The 9,074-nt window shown below is 33.0% G+C and overlaps 2 long non-coding RNA genes across 4 annotated transcripts; one reads left to right on the forward strand and one right to left on the reverse strand.

Annotated features, from left to right (window-relative positions):
* Nucleotides 1-1,000: 1,000 nt before the first annotated feature.
* On the reverse strand, nucleotides 1,001-3,161 carry LOC104777646 (uncharacterized). The gene is made up of 4 exons (XR_015594397.1): nucleotides 2,829-3,161; nucleotides 2,646-2,751; nucleotides 2,317-2,530; nucleotides 1,001-2,201 (listed from the first exon to the last, which is right to left on the reverse strand). It is a non-coding gene; the product is annotated as an uncharacterized LOC104777646 (long non-coding RNA).
* A 2,139-nt stretch (nucleotides 3,162-5,300) lies between these two features.
* On the forward strand, nucleotides 5,301-7,286 carry LOC104777647 (uncharacterized). Of its 3 annotated transcripts, none has more exons than XR_766320.3 (6): nucleotides 5,301-5,548; nucleotides 5,903-5,975; nucleotides 6,245-6,283; nucleotides 6,381-6,468; nucleotides 6,562-6,667; nucleotides 6,985-7,286. It is a non-coding gene; the product is annotated as an uncharacterized LOC104777647 (long non-coding RNA). The 3 variants fall into 3 exon arrangements; XR_015594394.1 differs by having other exon boundaries at nucleotides 5,365-5,548; nucleotides 6,375-6,468; XR_015594395.1 differs by lacking the exon at nucleotides 6,985-7,286 and having other exon boundaries at nucleotides 5,365-5,548; nucleotides 6,375-6,468; nucleotides 6,562-6,820.
* Nucleotides 7,287-9,074: the final 1,788 nt, after the last annotated feature.

The raw sequence follows: 9,074 nt of genomic DNA on the forward strand, positions 1-9,074 counted from the left end.
ATCTGTTCAAGGATTTTACATAGAAAAGTATTAGCCACATCACCTTTATCCTTGTGACTCGTGTGAGTTTTTGATGATATAGTCTTGGTTTGTCATTTCCGGTAACCATATCTTGAATGTGATGATGTTTTGGCGACTTGATAGATCAGTAGAGATGGAAATATGGAACTGAGCAAGTAATAGATCAGATAATTTAAAACAAAAAATCTACTGCCATATATATATACAATACAAATTCATTTGGCTGAGCGAAGCCATTTATTCTTACTAGGGATGAGACCCCGTGCGATGCGCGGGATTGTATGCGAATCAATTATAATTTAAATTTTCTATAGACTCAGAAGTATATCATTAATAAAAAACCTACATATATACTATTTTATGAAATTATTTTAATTAACATGATTTTTTTTGGACCTAATGTTTTTGCACCATTAGCACATGTGTTTAGTTGGCACTGATGCTAATGTATTTTTTTCTGTAGTTTTTTTGTTTTGGTTTTCCTTTCATGTTTTTGATTATATATATTTGTATATGATAAATTGGGGGTTAAAAATATATTTGAAATTATATGGTCCCATGAATGTGGTATTTATGTAATTTTGTATTGTTTTTTTTTGTTGTGCAATTATATATGATAGTATTTTGTCTGATTTACCACTTGGTTAAAATGGGTCATGTCTTAGGCAATTATCGAAAGCTTTTTTTTTCCACTTGATAGGCCTATTTGTTTTTTAGTATTGGGTTTTTTTGCTTATTATGTTTTTTATTTTTTTGGTTTTGTTCTGTAATTTTTTTCTTCTTCATCCATTCATCCTCCGTTTCCAGCTTTCATGATATAGTTGGATTGTAATTTATGATATAGTTGTTTATGGCTTTGATTGTCGAGGATTCCTTATTAGTCTTGAGGAGATAGTTGATGAAGTCTAATTCGGTTCGTCGTGTGGATGTAGACTAAGTGAGTTTCCTATTTCTTTGTGTTGACGTTGGCGTTGCTCTGTTTTTTTTTTTTTTTGATTAAGCTTGTTTTTAAAAAATTTTAATGTTTTATTGTTTGGCGGTATTAGTTTCCCCAAATTTGATTTATAGGTTGAAGAAGGGAAGTAAAGATTTGGGTTGTTTGTCAAATATTTTTGTTTTTAATGTCAAGACATACATACACTTTACGTTATACGTGTGGATGGTTACAAATCTTACTATACAATTACAATTTTTTTTTTTTCCTCCATGGCTCCATATATTCTAAACAGAGACAATTTAATCCTAACAATGACGATTAAAGAAGATTATTTAAAGTTAGTGAAATTGACTAAAAAGTCAATAACGTGAGAGAGAACTAAACTTTACCTCCTAACCATCTTCACTCGGAAGCAACACCATCATCTTCTCGCCCGATCCTCGTCGGCTCCGATTTGCTCCTTGTAAAACACCGGCCGCCGTATAAACGTTATCTCTAATTTATCTCTAACAATATTCTCCGACTCGTTAACACCATTGATCTTCTCGGTAGGAACGCCCCGAATATATATTGGATATTTTTAAATTGATTATTTTGCGAAATTTGCTATTAATTCTATTTTTAGTTTCTTAATTATAGATGCAAGAATTTGTGGACTATGAATGGTTAAGATGTTTTGGTAATAGTTAGTAATCATATTTTTTATGAGATGTTTCCTTTTCAAAATTTCATGTAGAAGATATTTTCGTTTCGTCATTAATGATACAAATATTATTATGAATGATAAAAAGAAAGGTAAGGATAAATGTATATATGATTTTGGGAAGACCTCCAAGCTCCAATGTTGTATTTTTGCTTGAGTCACTATTTGAATCAAAAAGGGATTTAAAGAACTGAGTCACAAAACTTTCATTGAGATTCGTATTACTACTAAATGTGTATGATATTTAGTAAAACTGTGCATAGTCTTCAGAGACATCTTGTTTGTTCGATATTGGATACTTACTTGCACCACCGTAGCTCAGCATCAGTCGTTTATCTCTAGCGAAACATATGTGCCTTGGAGCTTGACCAATTTTCGTCCTCATCGTCCTGACATATGTTGCGGCTGTCGGATGATCGATAACAATACCTTGTGTTGTTGCAAGTACGGAAGTACCGGTACCGGAACGTTGTTCTTCTCTTCTTCCAATTTTGGAGTAAAAGCGACGGTTCCCTCAGGTACCAGCTGTTGATTGTTTCTCTGTTGTAATGTAAATGGATCAAATAGATTAACATTACATGGTTTGTTTGTTTTCAGTTTCCAACCCGGTAGAAAGAGAATGAGGTATGGTTGGAAAATGTGAGATTGTATTTACCCAATTCAATAGCTTTGCAGGTTCGTGGTTCCATCCTTGGTAAGAGGTTTCATACTTGTCTGCTTTCTCCGGTAAGAATTGAATATACTCGATAACCTATACAAAGTTTTAAAAGAATATTGTGTAGAGATTAGGAAATGATGAGACTGTCTTCTGTTAAGAAAGGTCCCGCTTTTGGTCACTGTTAGGTATTAGTTGTCTTAACATTTGAAATCTGCAATAGGAATCCATTAACAATGTTTGATTAGTCTCGTCTCTATGCTAAACTCTATAACCAACTCCGCTTTTGCTACATATCATATACCTATGAGTACGTATTCAAGACTTACCCTATCATTGATCTTGCTCCTTCTTCGTAGCAGAATGTTTAGACCTAGGTGTGCTCAGCTTTTGATCGTTACCAGAGCCTCTCACATCTGCTTTTACACTCATCCACTGTAAAGAACGAATCAATCAGATCTTGAGCTGTTAGGTTTAGAAAACATAAAGCTGACATTTAAAAAAATACAAACCTCTATGTTTCTCTAAGTCAGTAAATCAAAACTTGAGATAGTAATATAATGATATCAAATTTCGTAACATCTTCACAACATGTCTTCCGCTAGTTCTCTCGCTGGACAATCGTATTGTGCAAAAAAAAACACCCACTCGAATGATTCGATTCCCTGTATACTTCTCCCTGGAATTCAAACTCAGCCGGATTTGAGAGAGATGCGTGATTGGGTAAGGTTAGTAGATGTCAATCTGGGCGGAGACTATAACAGAGAAAAGAAGGTGAGGAGAGAACTTTTAAAGATGACATGTGAAGAGGTTAGAGAAGAAGAGATGCGTTACGAAGCAATTATGGGGGAAGAGCGACCGATTAAAGATGGCTTTATGGTTAACTTATGCAACGTGGCCGAATTTAATTTCATCATACTCAATCTGTCAAATGGGCTTATTTCAATTGGACAAAACAAATATCCATGAAGCCTTTTTGTTAATTTCTCCAACCCAACAAATTTGTTAATTTATGCTTCTGATGTGACACTCTCGAATGAGAGAAAACTCTGCTATTATATATAAGATTTTCTTAGTTTCATCAAATAAAATGTTCTAATTTTTGGATCAATTACAGAATTGAACCTTATTTCCTAGATTTTTATTAGTTTAGGACCTTTTGTCCAGACTTACAGAAGTTCATCAGAGGCAAAGTCGATTTTATCCTTCGTTTTTCTATTCTCTAACTCAAACATTAAACGACTGAACTCCTCCGGCTTTGCAATTTCTCTTCACAACAAAGAGACATCAGAAATGAAGCTCATGTGTTGTCTTCATATCCGGTTTCAAAGACCTTCTCGTTTTATAGGTTTCATTCTTTCTTGTTTTCAACTCAAAACCCAACCAAAAAGCTTTTGAGATTTGCGTTTCAAAAAGTGAAACTGATTTGAGCAAACCAACCTATGCTTCTTACAACCGTAAATTTGAGCTCAATTGCCAAAAAAAAGTAATTGTCAAAATTATTTCAGATTCAAAGATGAACTGGACAATTTGATTCAGTTATGTTTATAACTAGATACCTTGAGTTCACCAGGCACTATCCCCTTAGGGTTTAGTTTCCTTCATTCAAAGAAAAAAATTAATTGAATCCATTAAATTTTTGAATCTCTTAAATGATGTATGTGGTGGAGATGTGTTGTATTACCCAATTGAGTTGATGAAGTTGAAGGTGAAATCGTTGATGGATCACGCTGGTTATAAAAGAAATTGGGGTTGGAGGAAGCGATGGTTGTGGGGGAGAGAAAAAGCAATGAAGCGAAGAAGAAGATATGGGTAAAATAGTATTTTTCCTAATCTGAAAAGGTCTACTTCTGTAAGTCCGGACAAAATGTCATAAATTCAAAGAATTAGCCCACTAAAGGCCCAAATCAATAAATATCCCTCTAATTTTGCAATGTTGGTAAAAGTATCATCAAACTCAAATCACTTTGAAATCTCTCACATATATAATTCATGTCATTGCCATTTTTCTAAGCAAATTTTCTAAATGGCAAAATTAGTTTGACCTTTCTAATATAAAAATTTCTTGTTTCTTATTAGTTTAACATTATTTTTTTTTTGCAATTGAGCTTTCAACAAGCTTCCTAATGGATTTTCGAAAGCCCTATGAAAGCGAGATTCCGATCCGGACTCCAAAAACAGAGAACAAAATTTGCGTGCAGTTTCCTTATTTCATAGGTTAATTTATACTTTTTTTATGTAACAATGGAAAAACTATTAAACAGATAATTCATTAGATTAAATAGTCTTACAATAAGATTACGGTAAAAGGCACGATACAAACATGAAAACCCTAAAATTCTGTTAATGAAGTGCGTTAGAAAGAAAAGGATTCAATAGGAAGGAAACATCGCATTATGGTAAGTAATAATTTTCTATTAACCACTGGACACAACACACAATCATCAGCCTCAACGGATGTAAGAGAGACGTTTCCTATCGATCTGTAAATTCCATTGCAATATGCCGTTTTGTGTCGAAGGAATGGGCTTCCTTACTTCAACCTCCAAATTTCACCGAATTATTCCTTAGGTCACTGCCTCGTCAACGTCTTTTGTTCACCTTCAGATTTGGCAGTGAGTGGCACTACTTCTCATCCCCTCTGCCTCAAGATTTTGGTGACAACGTAAGTGTTGTGGCAAAAATAGTATCATATGGGTTATTCTGGAAGTTGGTGCAAGGAAATTTGTCAATCTGTAAATTGATTTACCTATTTGAACAATAAAACGTTGACATATGGTGTTATTATCCGTTTTGAATCTTTGTTTACTCACTTATTTTATATTTTTTATTGAGTCAAAGAATGTTTTTAGAGTCTTAGGTTATTCCCAATGTGAGGTTTTAAGCTGAGGTTTTAAAGAAAAAGGAAAAAAAAAAAAATCAGAAAATGTGTAATTAATAAGAGCTGCCTCTTATTTAGTAACCTGGATTTTGCATAAGAGACTGTGACGTGTCACTTACTGGTTGGATGAACCGTTTAATATAGAATTTTTTTGTTTTTACCCGATCATGGTTCTTTTTCTTCCTCTCTCTCGCTGTCTCGCGAATCTCTCGGATTGCAAGAGTTGTTTCACAATCAGTTGGAATCGGAGGAAATTGAATTGATTGGAATCGGAGGAGACTGAATTGATTGGTCATGGGAATTTCACTGTTTGACATTGATGGAGAGACTCGTGTGCTTCCTCCCTTTGAGGTGACTTTAAATGATTAACTCTGATTTGTAATCATGTGGAGATTAAATTCATAAGCCCTTCTTGTTGATATGAAAGTTCAGGAAAGAAATGAAATAGGATTTATGGTGGTAGGTTTGTATTTTTGGGGTTCTTACCTTTAAGGGTGTGGAACACTGATTTGGGATTTATATATGATGTGGATCTGAGTTGCTCTGTTTACAACTATGTTTTAATTCATGTTTGCGGTTGCTATCAGTGTTAACGGGACTCCTCTACTTGTTTGTATATCTTTTGCTTGGCCACTTCTCTAATCAGTCCGTTATTCGGCTCATGCAATTTTTCGTTGATTTCTAACATTATGTTTTGGTGCGCAGACATAGCCTGGGTGAGGTTATCCATGCTCCCAACGTGATGAATATGATCAAAGATACAAAAGCAGCAAAAGAGGTGAATTCAAATGTTACTTTAGCTAATACATTACCATCGTTAATTGCTCATTGAAAACTAGGTTAGCTTCAGAGGTGAGTCATAATAGATTAGATATTGATGGATAAAGTTCTTGTAAACTTAATGGTGGATGGAACTGGATGTAAAAAGCTTCTTTTATATCATATTTTGTGTTCACTGTTTCATGACTCGGTTCTCTGTTTTCTGCATTGTGCTCTTGAAATGTACCTTTGTCGTCCACCTGCCTGATATGAATTTGCCTATTGCAGGTCAAAGCTCTCAACGATTTCCACACCATGCTTTCAAATGTCAGTTTCTTTTTTTGCGATGAACAGAAATTTTCATTTAATATTAAGAATCTCAATGTGTCTTAACATTGTTTTGCTTTAAAAATCCAAGATGCAGATCGTGCATGCTATGGAACAAAACACGTGGAAGTTGCTCATGAACGAATGGCAATCCAAACACTTCTCATTACGGACGAGCTTTTCAGGTTTAGTAATGGAATGAAATACGTTTATTTTTGGGTAGATTTTATAGGTAAATATGAGCTAATAATTATGTGTGTCGTGTGATATTGGTCCAGGAATTCTGACGTGAAAACAAGGAAGCAGTATGTGAATTTGGTGGAGTCGGTGAAAGGTTCGGGAGGAGAGCTTTTATATTTTCTGTGATGCATGTGTCAGGGGAACGTTAGTGTTTTCTTCTTTTATCCCTTCTATCTGATATTATAAGCATATTTGTTCATCACTTTACACTTGTTTCTTTACAAATGGATGGCATTGTAAATAAACGCAAAAACATGTATTTACAATGAAGTTGACCCAACTATGACCTTGGCAATATCAGTTGGTTCTGTCACGTTTACTTTGGTCTTCATGCTTCCTACTCTTATTCACTCTCATGTAATATGAGTGACACATAAGCCATAGTTAACTTCGATTAACCAACAATAGTTAACTCTTATTCACTTTGGTAACTCTTTTTTGTTTGTTTGTTTGTTTTGTAGGTAGCATTGATCCTTTTCAGCTCTTTGACAGAAACGATTGGGAACACATTTAGGCCATACTTTGCCGACTTGCAGGCTCTTCTTCTCAAGTGTATGCAGGATGAAAGCAGTAGTCGAGTCAAATGTACATTTAGGCCATATTCTTCTACTTTAATTTCTTTAATTTTTTTTTTAAATTTTAAATTAAGAGACTCAAAATAAGAACCAATCATTGGAGGGAAAAATTGTAATTATGTTTCCCAAAGTTCTTATTCAACTAAAGTACATCTTATATTAATTCAAAATTATAAGAGCTCCAAAAATATAACTCCCATTAAAGTTGCCCTTAGTTTTTTTATGGAGTCTTTACAGGGTTTTGGACACTTTGGAAGAAAATGAGTCATTTTGGATACAAAGAAGCATATGAGAAGGATGTTGGTTCACGTGGAAACCCGTCTGGCTAAAAGATCCGCCTGGCTAAGCAACAAAGTCTAAACCGGCAAGTTTCACGTTAAACCCGCCTGGCTAAGCAACAAAATCTACACCGGAAAATTTCACGTTAAAACCGGCCTGGCTGACAAAATGTCATAACTAGGCTGTTACCTTTTTATTTTATTTTGAGAATTCTATGATTAAAATATATTTGATTTGTTGGGAGAAAAAATGCTAAGTTTTATTTTACGTTTTCTTTTTGCAACTTGAGACTTTTTTTGTAAGCCACTCTTTTGGGATTCTAGAGATTCATCCTCTTTGACAATTTAGAGAAGATTTCTAAACCCTTCCTTATTATTTATGCAATTTCATCATGTTTTCTTCATCTATGATTTCTGATAATTTTGCTAGGTGTGAGTAGTTTTCCAATTGGGTTTTAGAGTTCTAAGTAGGAGATTCATTGATTTAGTGGTTCAGTTGGTTGATATAGAAATTTAATTCTTTATGGTTCTTTCATTCATATGTTCTTAATGGTAGAATATGATTGATCACCTTGTTCTAGATTCTATGCCTCATGAGTGTTCTATAGAATGCTTGAACTAATATGAATTGAGCAATATTTCTCTAACCTGCAAAAGTTGATGTTAGGGGATATTTTGAATTTAGTGGACTTGTTTAAAAATGAAAAATTGATTAGAAGATTCCAAATGAAAGTTCAGTAATTGAGTTGTTTCTTATATTTTCGTTTTTATTCAGATATCTATTGGATATGGGTTTGGATCAGATATTATCCGATATCCAAAAATAATAAAACAAAAAACCGATCGATTATTTCCTCAATATCAGTTTGCTTATAATCTGATTTTTTCGGACTTTTAATCAGTTTTTTATTAGAAAAATTATTTTTTTTATTAAATAAATAATTTCTCATTTAATCAGTTAAAAAGGTTATTTATAATTTATAATATTAAACTCCACATTTTTGTAAGAGAATTTGTTAGAAATACCCCTTTTGGGATACTTCTTTTCAAAAATACTATTTTTTTTTGAGCATTTTCATTTTTATCATTTTTACACAATTACAATATGTTAAATTAATTTTGAGAATTTTTTTTGAGGTTTTGGTTTTCTATCTTACATTTATAATATAGTTTTGAGGGGTTAGGGTTTAGTATTTGGAATTTAGGACTTACAATTTAGTTGTTTTATATATAGAAAAGAGGTTTTTTTTCTAAAATAGACAACATGAAAAAATATTTTAAAATCCCCATTTTTTGAAGTGAAATATTAAACTCGACTTCTTATTTAATAATGATTAATATTAACATCGCAAATCTATTGGAAAAATGTTATTAGTTTTCTTACGACAACACAGGTTTCGTTTTAATAGGTTTCTTTACTAGAGATTATTTTTTAACTCTTACTATGTTTGCATTTCAGTTAATCGTTGTTAGTTTATAATTGAGTTTGGTCTTATTATGTTATATAATTAGAAAAATTAAGCTGTCTGTAATTAGTATGTGTGCAATTAGATGTGTTGTTTCTAAGTTGTCAATTGTGACAAGTAGCAAAGGTTACGATCGTACGACTTATATATAACTGTGATGCACAAAAGATGTTGGAGATTTAAGTGTTATTAAACGGTTATATTATTAACCATTGTAATGCTTGAGTGAATG

This window comes from Camelina sativa, chromosome 3 (genome assembly GCF_030686135.1).
Source record: "Camelina sativa cultivar CO46 ecotype springtype chromosome 3, ASM3068613v1".
Classification (NCBI taxonomy): domain Eukaryota; kingdom Viridiplantae; phylum Streptophyta; class Magnoliopsida; order Brassicales; family Brassicaceae; genus Camelina; species Camelina sativa.